Genomic DNA, 13,205 nt, shown 5'->3' with positions numbered 1-13,205 from the left:
TGATATGCTGCCCCCCCCCCACAATGGATTAAATGATATGCTGCCCCCCCCCCACAATGAATTAAATGATATGCTGCCCCCCCACAATGGAATAAATGATATGCTGCCCCCCCCCACAATGGAATAAATGATATGCTGCCCCCCCCCCACAATAGAATAAATGATATGCTGCCCCCCCCCCCCCAATGGAATAAAATGATGTGCTGCCCCCCCACAATGGAATAAATGATGTGCTGCCCCCCCCACAAGGAATTAAATGATGTGCTGCCCCTCCACACTGAATTATTTAATATGCTGCCTCCTCCCCCACCATGAATTATATAATGTTCTGCCCCCATATTTTAATAAGCCCCCACCATGTTTTTACTGCTATTTGATTTAAAAAAAAAAAAACTCGTACTCACCTCAGGCTCCCACATCTTCTTTCTTCAGCCTGCGGCCAGGCAGGAAAGGGTGCGCGGCCGCGTGATGACGTCATCGCGCGGCCGCGCATCCTAATTCATGGAGCGATGTGGCCGGAAGACAACCCCGGCGCACATCGCTCCAGTAATAGTGCTCGAGCGGCCGTTTCCGGCCGCATCGAGCACTATACAGTGACGGGCAGGAGCTTCCGGTCCGGACGGACGGAGGTCCCTGCCCGTCTACCGTGGAGAGTGTCGGGGCCTGCCGGGGCCCCAGTAGGAGCATGAATATCGGCGCTATTGGAGCGCCAGGACGGGGGCCCCCAACCAATAAATCCGGATCCGGGGGCCCGGCGCTAGCGCTCCAATAGCGCCAATGATGATCCGGCTCTGCTCATGGCAGATGCGGCCCTGCGGGCCCCCCCCCTAGTGTCTTAGAGTCCGGGCCCCATAGGGCAGTACCAGTTGTACTGCCCTATCGGCGGCCCTGGTTGTTGGTGCCAGAAGGGCTGGTCTGAGTATTTCAGAAACTGCTGATCTACTGGGATTTTCACGCAAAACCATCTCTAGGGTTTACGGAGAATGGTCCGAAAAAGAAAAAAAAAACATGCAGTGAGTGGCAGTTCTGTGGGCGGAAATGCCTTGTTGATGCCAGAAGTCAGAGGAGAATGGGCAGACTGGTTCGAGCTGATAGAAAGGCAACAGTGACTCAAATCGCCACCCGTTACAACCACGGTAGGCAGAAGAGCATCTCTGAACGCACATGGGCTACAGCAGCAGAAGACCACACCGGGTGCCACTCCTTTCAGCTAAGAACAGGAAACTGAGGCTACAATTTGCACAAGCTCATCGAAATTGGACAGTAGAAGATTGGAAAAACGTTGCCTGGTCTGATGAGTCTCGATTTCTGCTGCGACATTCGGATGGTAAGGTCAGAATTTGGCGTCAACAACATGAAAGCATGGATCCATCCTGCCTTGTATCAACGGTTCAGGCTGGTGGTGGTGGTGTCATGGTGTGGGGAATATTTTCTTGGCACTCTTTGGGCCCCTTGGTACCAATTGAGCATCATTGCAACGCCACAGCCTACCTGAGTATTGTTGCTGACCATGACCCTTTATGACCACAATGTACCCAACATCTGATGGCCACTTTCAGCAGGATAATGCGCCATGTCATAAAGCTGGAATCATCTCAGACTGGTTTCTTGAACATGACAATGAGTTCACTGTACTCAAATGGCCTCCACAGTCACCAGATCTCAATCCAATAGAGCATGGTGTACCTAATAAAGTGGCCAGTGAGTGTACATCACAGATATAGCTTATATACATCACATACACTCACCGTCCACTTTATTAGGCACACCATGCTAGTAACGGGTTCGACCCCCTTTTGCCTTCAGAACTGCCTCAATTCTTCGTGGCATAGATTCAACAAGGTGCTGGTAGTATTCCTCAGAGATTTTGGTCCATATTGACATGATGGCCGCAGATTTGTCGGCTGCACATCCATGATGCGAATCTCCCGTTCCACCACATCCCAAAGATGCTCTATTGGATTGAGATCTGGTGACTGTGGAGGCCATTTGAGTACAGTGAACTCATTGAGGGCCCGATTCGCGTTTTCCCGACGTGTTGCCCGAATATTTCCGAGTTGCGCCGATTTTCCCTGAATTGCCCCGGGATTTTGGCGCATGCGATTGGTTTGTGGCGCATCGGCGCTGGCATGCACACGACGGAAATCGGGGGGCGTGGCCGAACGGTAACCCGACAGATTCAGAAAAACCGCCGCATAAAAAAAAAAAAAAATGGTCGCACGGGCCATAGTCACATGCACCACGATGAAGACGATGAACTCCAGGGCACCTCGGCGGACTTCGGCACAGCAGCGCCAACTGGTGGACATCGGGCGCAGGACCTTCATGAATCGCCGGTAGACCCCCGAACGCTCGTCAGAGAAGCCGTTGCTGGAACGCGAATGGACCGGGTAAGTAAATATGCCCCATTGTCATGTTCAAGAAACCAGTCTGAGATGATTCCAGCTTTATGACATAGCGCATTATCCTGCTGAAAGGGCCATCAGATGTTGGGTACATTGTGGTCATAAAGGGATGGACATGGTCAGCAACAATATTCAGGTATGCTGTGGCGTTGCAACGATGCTCAATTGGTACCAAGGGGCCCAAAGAGTGCCAAGAAAATATTCCCCACACCATGACCCCACCACCACCAGCCTGAACCATTGATACAAGGCAGGATGGATCCATGCTTTCATGTTGTTGACACCAAATTCTGACCCTACCATCCGAATGTCGCAGAAGAAATCGAAACTCATCAGACCAGGCAACGTTTTTCCAATCTTCTACTGTCCAATTTCGATGAGCTTGTGCAAATTGTAGCCTCAGTTTCCTGTTCTTAGCTGAAAGGAGTGGCACCCTGTGCTGCTGTAGCCCATCTGCCTCAAAGTTCGACGTACTGTGCGTTCAGAGATGCTCTTCTGCCTACCTTGGTTGTAACGGGTGGCGATTTGAGTCACTGTTGCCTTTCTATCAGCTCGAACCAGTATGCCCATTCTCCTCTGACCTCTGGCATGAACAAGGCATTTCCGCCCACAGAACTGCCGCTCACTGGATGTTTTTTTTCTTTTTCGGACCATTCTCTGTAAACCCTAGAGATGGTTGTGCGTGAAAATCCCAGTAGATCAGCAGTTTCTGAAATACTCAGACCAGCCCTTCTGGCACCAACAACCATGCCACGTTCAAAGGCACTCAAATCACCTTTCTTCCCCATACTGATGCTCGGTTTGAACTGCAGGAGATTGTCTTGACCATGTCTACATGCCTAAATGCACTGAGTTGCCGCCATGTGATTGGCTGATTAGTAATTAAGTGTTAACGAGCAGTTGGACAGGTGTACCTAATAAAGTGGCCGGTGAGTGTATATGTTATATACATATTATGATGTACAATGTATATGTATATAATGTTGTACATCATGGTGTCCATTCTTTTGTCAGGTTGGCTGATGGGGCCCACTGACACTGTGGGCCCCATAGAAGCTGCTATGGCTGCTACCACTGTAGTTCCGCCCCTGATCTGGCTGGCTTCATTATTAAACAAACCTGCCTCGGGGCTTTGTTGGCAAAGGGGATGTAAGGAGCCTGATTCCCTCTCTGACCCCCAGGACCCTTCAGACTGCGGGTAGATTGCACCTTCCTGAGTGTTGCCAAGCGCGTGGTGTTGCCATCTTAGGAGAGGCTTGCTGCGTCACTCTCTGAGTAGAGGAACGGGGTCTTGTAGTCACCTTCCATCCACGTCAGCGAAGATTTGAAAATTATGTTAAATTTTGATGTTAAAGGTGCACCACAAAAAAGTTGGTGAACTCTGTCGGGCCAGTGCAGGGAATCGACATATTCATGATTTCTGGCGAAAGTTCTTAATGAATCTGTCGCACCCAGCATTAAACACGGGCAGAGCGATTTTAGTGGTCTGTCTTTCTTAGTAAATGAGCCCCATAATTCGTTCTAACATTTACAAAAACACAAGACAAAACGATCTCAAAACCAAATATGCCACTTAGAATTATTGTAATAAAGAAGCACCAAGATATGTATTTTCCTCAAGGAGGTAAGTTATGGGCATATATGTTTTTATTAACTACAGTGGTATAAAATAGAAAATCTCTCTTACAATCAAACTAACCTAATAAAGACACACACTGTAATACACTGGGATGGAAAGTAAAGGAAATTAGATTTAGCCCCTATATTAACAATTAAAAGGAACCTGTTGAATGTGAATGTTGTGAAGCAGATTAATTGGTTGTATATAGTCAAGGAGGCGGATAGTTTACTACTAAAGTCAAGCTCCCCCTGCCTCAGAGCACCCGTTCTGCTGTTATCGACATCATTTACTCAGGTTATCATGATGTCCCAGGACACAGCCAAGGGGGCTTTCTTGCCTTCAGCACTAAGTTCTCTGCCTCCATGACTTTACAGAACCGGTTTACATCTTTTCAAAGCTGATTTTCTGGATGATGCCCCCACCCGGGGTGATGAATAAAACATGATCTGGAAGAAAGCAAGTAGCCTGCAGTAGTATGCCAAACATGCATTCAGACAAAATTATTTATCCCAAGTCCACCAACAGATACATATGTGGCTCTGTGGGCAAAAGGGAAATACCATTCCCAAACACCTCTGTGGATCATTGGACAAAAAATGCGGCAAATGGAAAGACAACATGAATGATACTTCTTGCCCCTTTGAATTGCCAAGAGAGTCTAGGACCCCCACAGTCATTAGACAGTTGTTCAACATTTACCAAAAGAGGTTGTATCATAGTTAGAGATGAGCGAACATACTCGTCCGAGCTTGATGCTCGATCGAGCATTAGCGTACTCGAAACTGCTCGTTGCTCGGACGAGTATTTCGCCCGCTCGAGAAAATGGCAGCTCCCGCCGTTTTGCTTTTTGGCGGCCAGAAACAGAGTCAATCACAAGCCAGGAGACTCTGCACTCCACCCAGCATGACGTGGTACCCTTACACGTAGATAGCAGTGGTTGGCTGGCCAGATCAGGTGACCCTGGGATAGACTAGCCGCTGCCCGCGCTGCTCGGATCATTCTCTGTCTGGATACCGCTAGGGAGAGAGCTGCTGCTGCTCAGGGAAAGCGTTAGGGTGTTCTATTAGCTTACTGTTAGGCAGGAGTGATTCTTAAAGAACCCAACAGCCCTTCTTAGGCTACAATAACGTTCTACTTTTTTTTTTTTTATTTGCATCTAGTACCATTTTGTGAGGAATTAGCAGGGGGACTTGCTACCGTTGTGTTTAGCTCTTAGTGACACACATATCCACCTCAAACACCAAAGTGGGAAAATTTATTAGGGGTTTGAGTAGAATTAGGCACAGTCTGCCAGTTTCTTTTTATTTTACGTTTATTTTTTTCATAACTCAGCGTCATCTCATCTGGCATAGTAGTGTGCTGTAATACTTGGCTAGAAAATAGCCATAGGAGAATACAAACGTCTTAATTACGCCTGCAGTAGCGTTATATATATTTGATTTCTGGTTGATCTGCTGGTGGCTGTACTTGCTGCAGTGCATCTACTATCAAATTGGGAGCAATTTGGAGTCAGACTTGCGACCACTGTGTTTTAGTGACGCACATATCCATCGCAAAGACCGAAGTGGGAAAATTTATTAGGGCCCGGGGTTGTATTTCAATTAGGCACAGTCTGCCAGTTTCTTTTTATTTTACGTTTATTTTTTTCATAACTCAGCGTCATCTCATCTGGCATAGTAGTGTGCTGTTATACTTGGCTAGAAAATAGCCATAGGAGAATACAAACGTCTTAATTACGCCTACAGTAGCGTTATATATATTTGATTTCTGGTTGATCTGCTGGTGGCTGTACTTGCTGCAGTGCATCTACTATCAAATTGGGAGCAATTTGGAGTCAGACTTGCGACCACTGTGTTTTAGTGACGCACATATCCATCGCAAAGACCGAAGTGGGAAAATTTATTAGGGCCCGGGGTTGTATTTCAACTAGGCACAGTCTGCCATTTCCTTTTTTATTTTACGTTTATTTTTTTCATAACTCAGCGTCATCTCATCTGGCATAGTAGTGTGCTGTAATACTTGGCTAGAAAATAGCCATAGCAATAGGATAGCATCGTTTGGTTTTAAAAACTAAAAAACAAAAACAAAAAAAAAAAAAAAAAGTTAAAAAAAAAATACAAGTTATAACTCTCATTTTCAAAATGTTTAACCCGAGGGCTAGGGGTAGAGGACGAGGGCGGGGACGTGGGCGTCCAACTACTGCAGGGGTCAGAGGCCGTGGTCCTGGGCGGGGTGAGACACCACCTGCTTATGAGGGAGCAGGGGAACGCCGCAGAGCTACACTCCCTAGGTTCATGTCTGAAGTTACTGGGACTCGTGGTAGAGCACTGTTGAGGCCAGAACAGTGCGAACAGGTGATGTCGTGGATTGCCGACAATGCTTCGAGCAATTTGTCCACCAGTCAGTCTTCCACGCAGTCCACCCATGTCACCGAAATCGGCACTCCTCCAGCTCCTGCACCTCAGCCTCCTCCCCCCCAGTCTGCCCCCTCCCAGCAAAATTTGCCATTTGAACCGGCATACTCTGAGGAACTGTTTTCTGGACCCTTCCCACAGTCACAAACCACTTGTCCGGTTGCTGATGAGCAATTTTCTGATGCCCAGGTTTTCCACCAGTCGCAGTCTGTGGGTGATGATGACCTTGTTGACGTAGTGGAAGAAGTGTGTAAAGAGGTGTCCGACGATGAGGAGACACGGTTGTCAGACAGTGGGGAAGTTGTTGTCAGGGCAGGAAGTCCGAGGGGGGAGCAGACTGAGGGATCGGAGGATGATGAGGTGACAGACCCAAGCTGGGTTGAGAGGCCGGGTGAACACAGTGCTTCTGAGACGGAGGAGAGTCCTATAGCAGAACAGGTTGGAAGAGGCAGTGGTGGGGCCAGACGGAGAGGCAGGGCCAGAGCTGGTGCATCAGCGCCAAATGTGTCAACTAGTGAAGCTCCCGTGGCGAGGGCTCCTGCGGCGAGGGCTAGATTTTCAGAAGTCTGGAGGTTCTTTAAGGAAACACCGGATGACCGACGGACTGTGGTGTGCCACATTTGCCAAACCAGGATCAGCAGGGGTTCCACCACTACTAGCTTAACTACCACCAGTATGCGCAGGCATATGAATGCTAAACACCCCACTCAGTGGCAACAAGCGCGTTCACCTCCGGCCGTGCACACCACTGCTCCTTCCCCTGTGTCAGCTGATAGTCAGCCCCCTGCCCAGGACCCTGCCACAAAAACCCCATCGTCACCTCCACGATCCTCCACAGCATCCACCAGCGTTCAGCTCTCCATACCCCAGACGCTGGAGCGGAAACGCAAATATAGTGCAACCCACCTGCACGCCCAAGCCCTTAATGTGCACATTTCCAGATTGCTAAGCCTGGAGATGCTGCCCTATAGGCTAGTAGAGACCGAGGCCTTTCGCAGCCTCATGGCGGCGGCCGCCCCTCGGTATTCGGTCCCCAGCCGACACTACTTTTCCCGATGTGCCGTCCCAGCCCTGCACCAGCACGTGTCAGACAACATAATCCGTGCCCTGACCAACGCCGTTTCTGACAAGGTCCACCTGACCACGGACACGTGGACGAGTGCTGCCGGGCAGGGCCACTATATATCTCTGACGGCACATTGGGTTAACTTGGTGGAGGCTGGGACCGAGTGTGACCCTGCGGCTGGTCATATACTGCCGACGCCGAGGATTGCGGGGCCTACCTCGGTCCAGGTGTTTGAGGCCTACTATGCCTCCTCCTCCTCCCACCCCTCCTCCACCTCCTCCTCCGAACGACCATCCGTGGGCATGGCGCCATCAGTCGGTAGCTCTAGGCACAGCAGCAGTGCCGTCGCTAAGCGACAGCAGGCGGTGCTCAAACTGCTGAGCCTAGGCGATAAAAGGCACACCGCCCAAGAACTATTACAGGGCATCACGGCGCAGACTGATCTGTGGCTGGCACCGCTGAACCTGAAGCCAGGCATGGTTGTGTGTGACAACGGCCGTAACCTGGTGGCGGCTCTGCAACTCGGCAGACTGACACATGTGCCATGCCTGGCCCATGTGTTAAATCTGATAGTTCAGCGTTTCCTCAAGACATACCCCAATCTGTCTGATTTGCTCACGAAGATGCGCCGCATCTGTGCGCATTTCAGGAAGTCCAGCACAGATGCTGCCACTCTCAGGGCAGCGCAGCGCCGCCTCCAACTGCCCGCTCACCGACTGTTGTGCGACGTGCCCACGAGGTGGAATTCAACACTGACCATGTTATCCAGAGTTTACCAGCAGCGCCGAGCGATTGTAGACTGCCAGATGTCAACTTCCACCAGAACTGGTAGTCAGGTCAGTCAGCTTCCTCAAGTCTACAATGAGGAGTGGACGTGGATGTCTGATATCTGTCAGGTGCTGAGTAACTTTGAGGAGTCAACACAGATGGTCAGTGGCGATGCCGCCATCATCAGCCTCACCATCCCGCTGCTTGGCCTGTTGAAAAACTCTCTGGTCAGCATGAAGTCGGAAGCTTTGCGCTCCTCACAAGAGACAGGGGAAGAAGATTCCCTTGTTGATAGCCAAAGCACCCTTAGGTCTGTTTCTCAGCGCATATCGGAGGAGGTGGAGGTGGAGGAGGATGAGGAGGAAGAGGAGGAGAATGTTGGCGAGACACAAGAGGGGACCATTGTTGAGTCCTACACTGTTGAGCGTGTATGGGCAGAAGAAGAGGAGTTGGAGGAGTTGGAGGAGGAGGAAATGGACAGTCAGGCCAGTGAGGGGAGTGAATTCTTACGCGTTGGTACTCTGGCGCATATGGCAGATTTCATGCTAGGCTGCCTATCCCGTGACCCTCGCGTTCAAAGAATTTATTCCAGCACCGATTACTGGGTGTTCACTCTCCTGGACCCACGGTACAAGCAAAATCTTTCCACTCTCATCCCTGCAGAGGAAAGGAGTGTGAGAATGCATGAATACCAGCAGGCCCTGGTGCACAAGCTGAAACAGTATTTCCCTTCTGACAGCGCTAGCGGCAGAGTGCGTAGTTCTGCGGGACAAGTAGCGAGGGAGAGTAGGCGAGCAGGCAGCTTGTCCAGCACTGGCAAGGGTACGCTTTACAAGGCTTTTGCCAGCTTTATGTCACCCCAGCAAGACACTGTCACCTGTCCCCAGTCTCGGCAGAGTAGGGCTGATCTTTACAGAAAGATGGTGAGGGAGTACGTAGCTGACCATACCATCGTCCTAAATGATCACACAGCTCCCTACAACTACTGGGTTTCAAAGCTGGACATGTGGCACGAACTGGCGCTCTACGCCTTGGAGGTTCTTGCCTGCCCTGCCGCTAGCGTCTTGTCAGAGCGGGTTTTCAGTGCAGCTGGTGGCATCATCACCGATAAGCGTACACGCCTGTCGACTGACAGCGCTGACAGGCTGACGCTTATCAAGATGAATAAAGCATGGATTTCTCCTAATTTCAAATCTCCAGCAGGTGAAGGAAGCTCAACCTGAATAATTTATCCACTCCTCCTCCTCCTCATTTTCCTCCTTCTCCTCCTCTTTCTACAGTAAAGCAGAGGAAACTGGCTGTTTTTTGACAGGGCCCACTGGCTCTAGGTATAGTACTTTATGCATTTAATTTTTCTGGAGGGCCACCGACACGGTCCTCTGTTTTAAACAATTTTTGGGAGTGCCACATACAGGCACTCAATCTATTCAATTTTTCTGGAGGGCCACCTTTCCGGTCCTCTGTTTTAAACAATTTTTTGGGACTGCCACATACAGGCACTCAATCTATTCCATTTTTCTGGAGGGCCACCTACCTGCTCCTCTGGTTTAAAAACTTTTTTGGACTGCCACATACAGGCACTCAATCTATTCCATTTTTCTGGAGGGCCACCTACCTGCTCCTCTGGTTTGAAAACTTTTTTGGACTGCCACATACAGGCACTCAATCTATTCCATTTTTCTGGAGGGCCACCTACCTGCTCCTCTGGTTTGAAAAATTTTTTGGACTGCCACATACAGGCACTCAATCTATTCCATTTTTCTGGAGGGCCACCTACCTGCTCCTCTGGTTTGAAAAATTTTTTGGACTGCCACATACAGGCACTATCCAAATTGAATTGTCTCCATAGCAGCCTCCACACGTTGTCTCCATTGCTACCTCCAAAAGTCGTCCATATAGCTGCCTCCATACATCGTCCCTTTATCAAACGAGGTTTGTCAGGCCGAAATTTGGGTTGTTTTCATGGATTCCACATCAAAGTTGTTAACTTTGTCGCCACCCTGCTGTGTTATCCACAAAATACACTGGCAAACTTTTACCATTTACGGATATTATTTCAGCGCTTCTTGCGCATCTGTTTACATTCCCCTCACCCGCCATATCCTAAACTTATAAGAACGCTACTACACTTGATCTTATACAAAAGGTTCTTAGAAGTGCTGTTTGGGGAGTAGCCTAGAGACAGGGGCTTGGATTGGCGAAAGCTCGCCTAGCAGCGGAGCGCCAGCTCCATGCGCATCATGCGCTTCTTGCGCATCTGTTTACATTCCCCTCACCCGCCATATCCTAAACTTATAAGAACGCTACTACACTTGATCTTATACAAAAGGTTCTTAGAAGTGCTGTTTGGGGAGTAGCCTAGAGACAGGGGCTTGGATTGGCGAAAGCTCGCCTAGCAGCGGAGCGCCAGCTCCATGCGCATCATGCGCTTCTTGCGCATCTGTTTACATTCCCCTCACCCGCCATATTCCAAACTTATAAGAACGCTACTACACTTAACTTGGTGCAGGCTGGGACCGAGTCTAACCCTGGGGCTGGTCATATACTGCCGACGCAGAGGATTGCGGGGCCTACCTCGGTCCAGGTCTCAAAGGCCTACTATACCTCCAAATCCTCCCACCCCTCCTCCACCTCCTCCTCCTCCGAATTACCATCCGTGGGCATGGCGCCATCAGTCGGTAGCTCTAGGCACAGCAGCAGTGCCGTTGCTAAGCGACAGCAGGCGGTGCTCAAACTGCTGAGCCTAGGTGATAAAAGGCACACCGCCCAAGAGCTATTGCAGGGCATTCCACATCAAACTTGTTAACTTTGTCGCCACCCTGCTGTGTAAGCCACAAAATATACTGGAAAACTTTTTTCATTTACGGATATTATTTCAGCGCTTCTTGCGCAGATGTTTACATTCCCCTCACCCGCCATATCCCAAACTTATAAGAACGCTACTACACTTGATCTTATCCGAAAGGTTCTTAGAAGTGCTGTTTGGGGAGTAGCCTAGAGACAGGGGCTTGGATTGGCGAAAGCTCGCCTGGCAGCGGAGCGCCAGCTCCATGCCAAGAACCAACTAACATAGTTTTAACTGCAGTACCTTTAATCTACTACTAGTTCACTGCCTCCATACATCGTCCCCTTATCAAACGAGCTGTGTCAGGCAGAATTTTGGATTGTTTTCATGGCTTCCATGTTAACTTTGTCGCCACCCTGCTGTGTAATCCACAAAATATACTGGCAAACTTTTATCATGTACCAATATTATTTGAGCGCTTCTTGCTCACCTTCTTTGGTTCCTCTCTGCTACCCATTGGTTTGAAGCCTGAGTCCATTTAGGGTATGTCGCCATGCCACTCTCTAGCCTTCCGCTGCTGCCGCTGCCTCTGCATGCCGTCCCCTATAGTGTGAGGGTCAATTATTGGATGTTTTAGATGCTATCTAGCTTCATTCTGTCACTCTGTCATGGCCATGCTGTTGCCCATAATTTTGGCATAATGGTGCGATTAAGCAGCCTCAGAGGCATCCATGCATGCTGCCCCTGCTGTTTCCTGTCCATTTCCGTGGTGTTTCCATCCTTTTCTGAGGTTCCCAGGTGTTTGGCCAAGCTTCCCTGTGCAGAGCCTTGGTCCCCTTGAAAAATGCTCGAGTCTCCCATTGACTTCAATGGGGCTCGTTACTCGAAACGAGCACTCGAGCATCGGGAAAAGTTCGTCTCGAATAACGAGTACCCGAGCATTTTAGTGCTCGCTCATCTCTAATCATAGTATATCATAGTATATAAGGCTGGAAGGAGACGCAAGTCCATCAAGTCCAACCTTCAAGAATTAAATAAATGTTTTATCCACATAACCTGTGATATTTTTTCTCTCCAGAAAGGCATCCAGGCCTCTCTTGAACATGTACATAGAGTCCGCCATAACAACCTCCTGCGGCAGAGAGTTCCATAGTCTCACTGCTCTTACAGTAAAGAACCTTTGTCTATGGTGATGGTAGAATCGCCTCTCCTCTAGGCGTAGAGGATGCCCCCTTGTTCTGGTCACAGGCCTAGGTATAAAAAGATCTTTGGAGAGATCCTTGTACTGTCCGTTCAGGTATTTGTACATTGTAATGAGGTCTCCCCTCAGTCGTCTGTTTTCTAAACTGAATAATCCCAAATTTTGTAATCTGTCATTGTATTCTAGTCCCCCCATTCCCCTAATAATCCTGGTTGCTCTCCTCTGCACCCGTTCCAGCTCTACTATATCCTTTTTATATACTGGTGCCCAAAACTGTACACAATATTCCATGTGTGGTCTGACCAGGGATTTGTATAAGGGCAGAACTATGTCTTTATCATGAGAATCTATTCCTCTCTTGATACATCCCATTATTTTATTTGCTTTAGCAGCAGCCGCCTGGCTCTGGTCACTAAAATTAAGTTTACCATCCACCAATACGCCCAAGTCCTTTTCAGCTTCAGTTTTACTAAGTAATTGACCGTTTAGAACATAATTATACTTTGTTTCCATGGCCCAAGTGCATAACTTTACATTTATCTACATTAAACCTCATCAACCATTTCTCTGCCCATCCCTCAAGCTTCCACAAATCCCTCTGTAATGCTAAACTATCGACCTCAGTATGTACATGACATTAGGATGGGGAAAGGGGGCATCTTCCAAAGGTCTGTTCAAACCACATGTATACAGTAGGTCCTGCAATTCCAGTCGGGTCTGACTTGAAATATAAAACGACTGAACCCATGCTTTTGATATAGTGATCTGTGTATTCCAGAACTAAGGATCCAATATTACATCTACAACTTTCTCAACTTTAACTCAGCAAAACTGGATGGCAGCTTTACCCTGGATTACATTGAGCACATACTTACTGGAACCCACTTTCACACCCTTACAAACCTCCCAAAACAACAACACTAATAACAGTTAGTACCCTAACCC

Source organism: Engystomops pustulosus, chromosome 8, assembly GCF_040894005.1.
Source record: "Engystomops pustulosus chromosome 8, aEngPut4.maternal, whole genome shotgun sequence".
NCBI lineage: Eukaryota > Metazoa > Chordata > Amphibia > Anura > Leptodactylidae > Engystomops > Engystomops pustulosus.
This window is presented reverse-complemented; position numbering follows the sequence as displayed.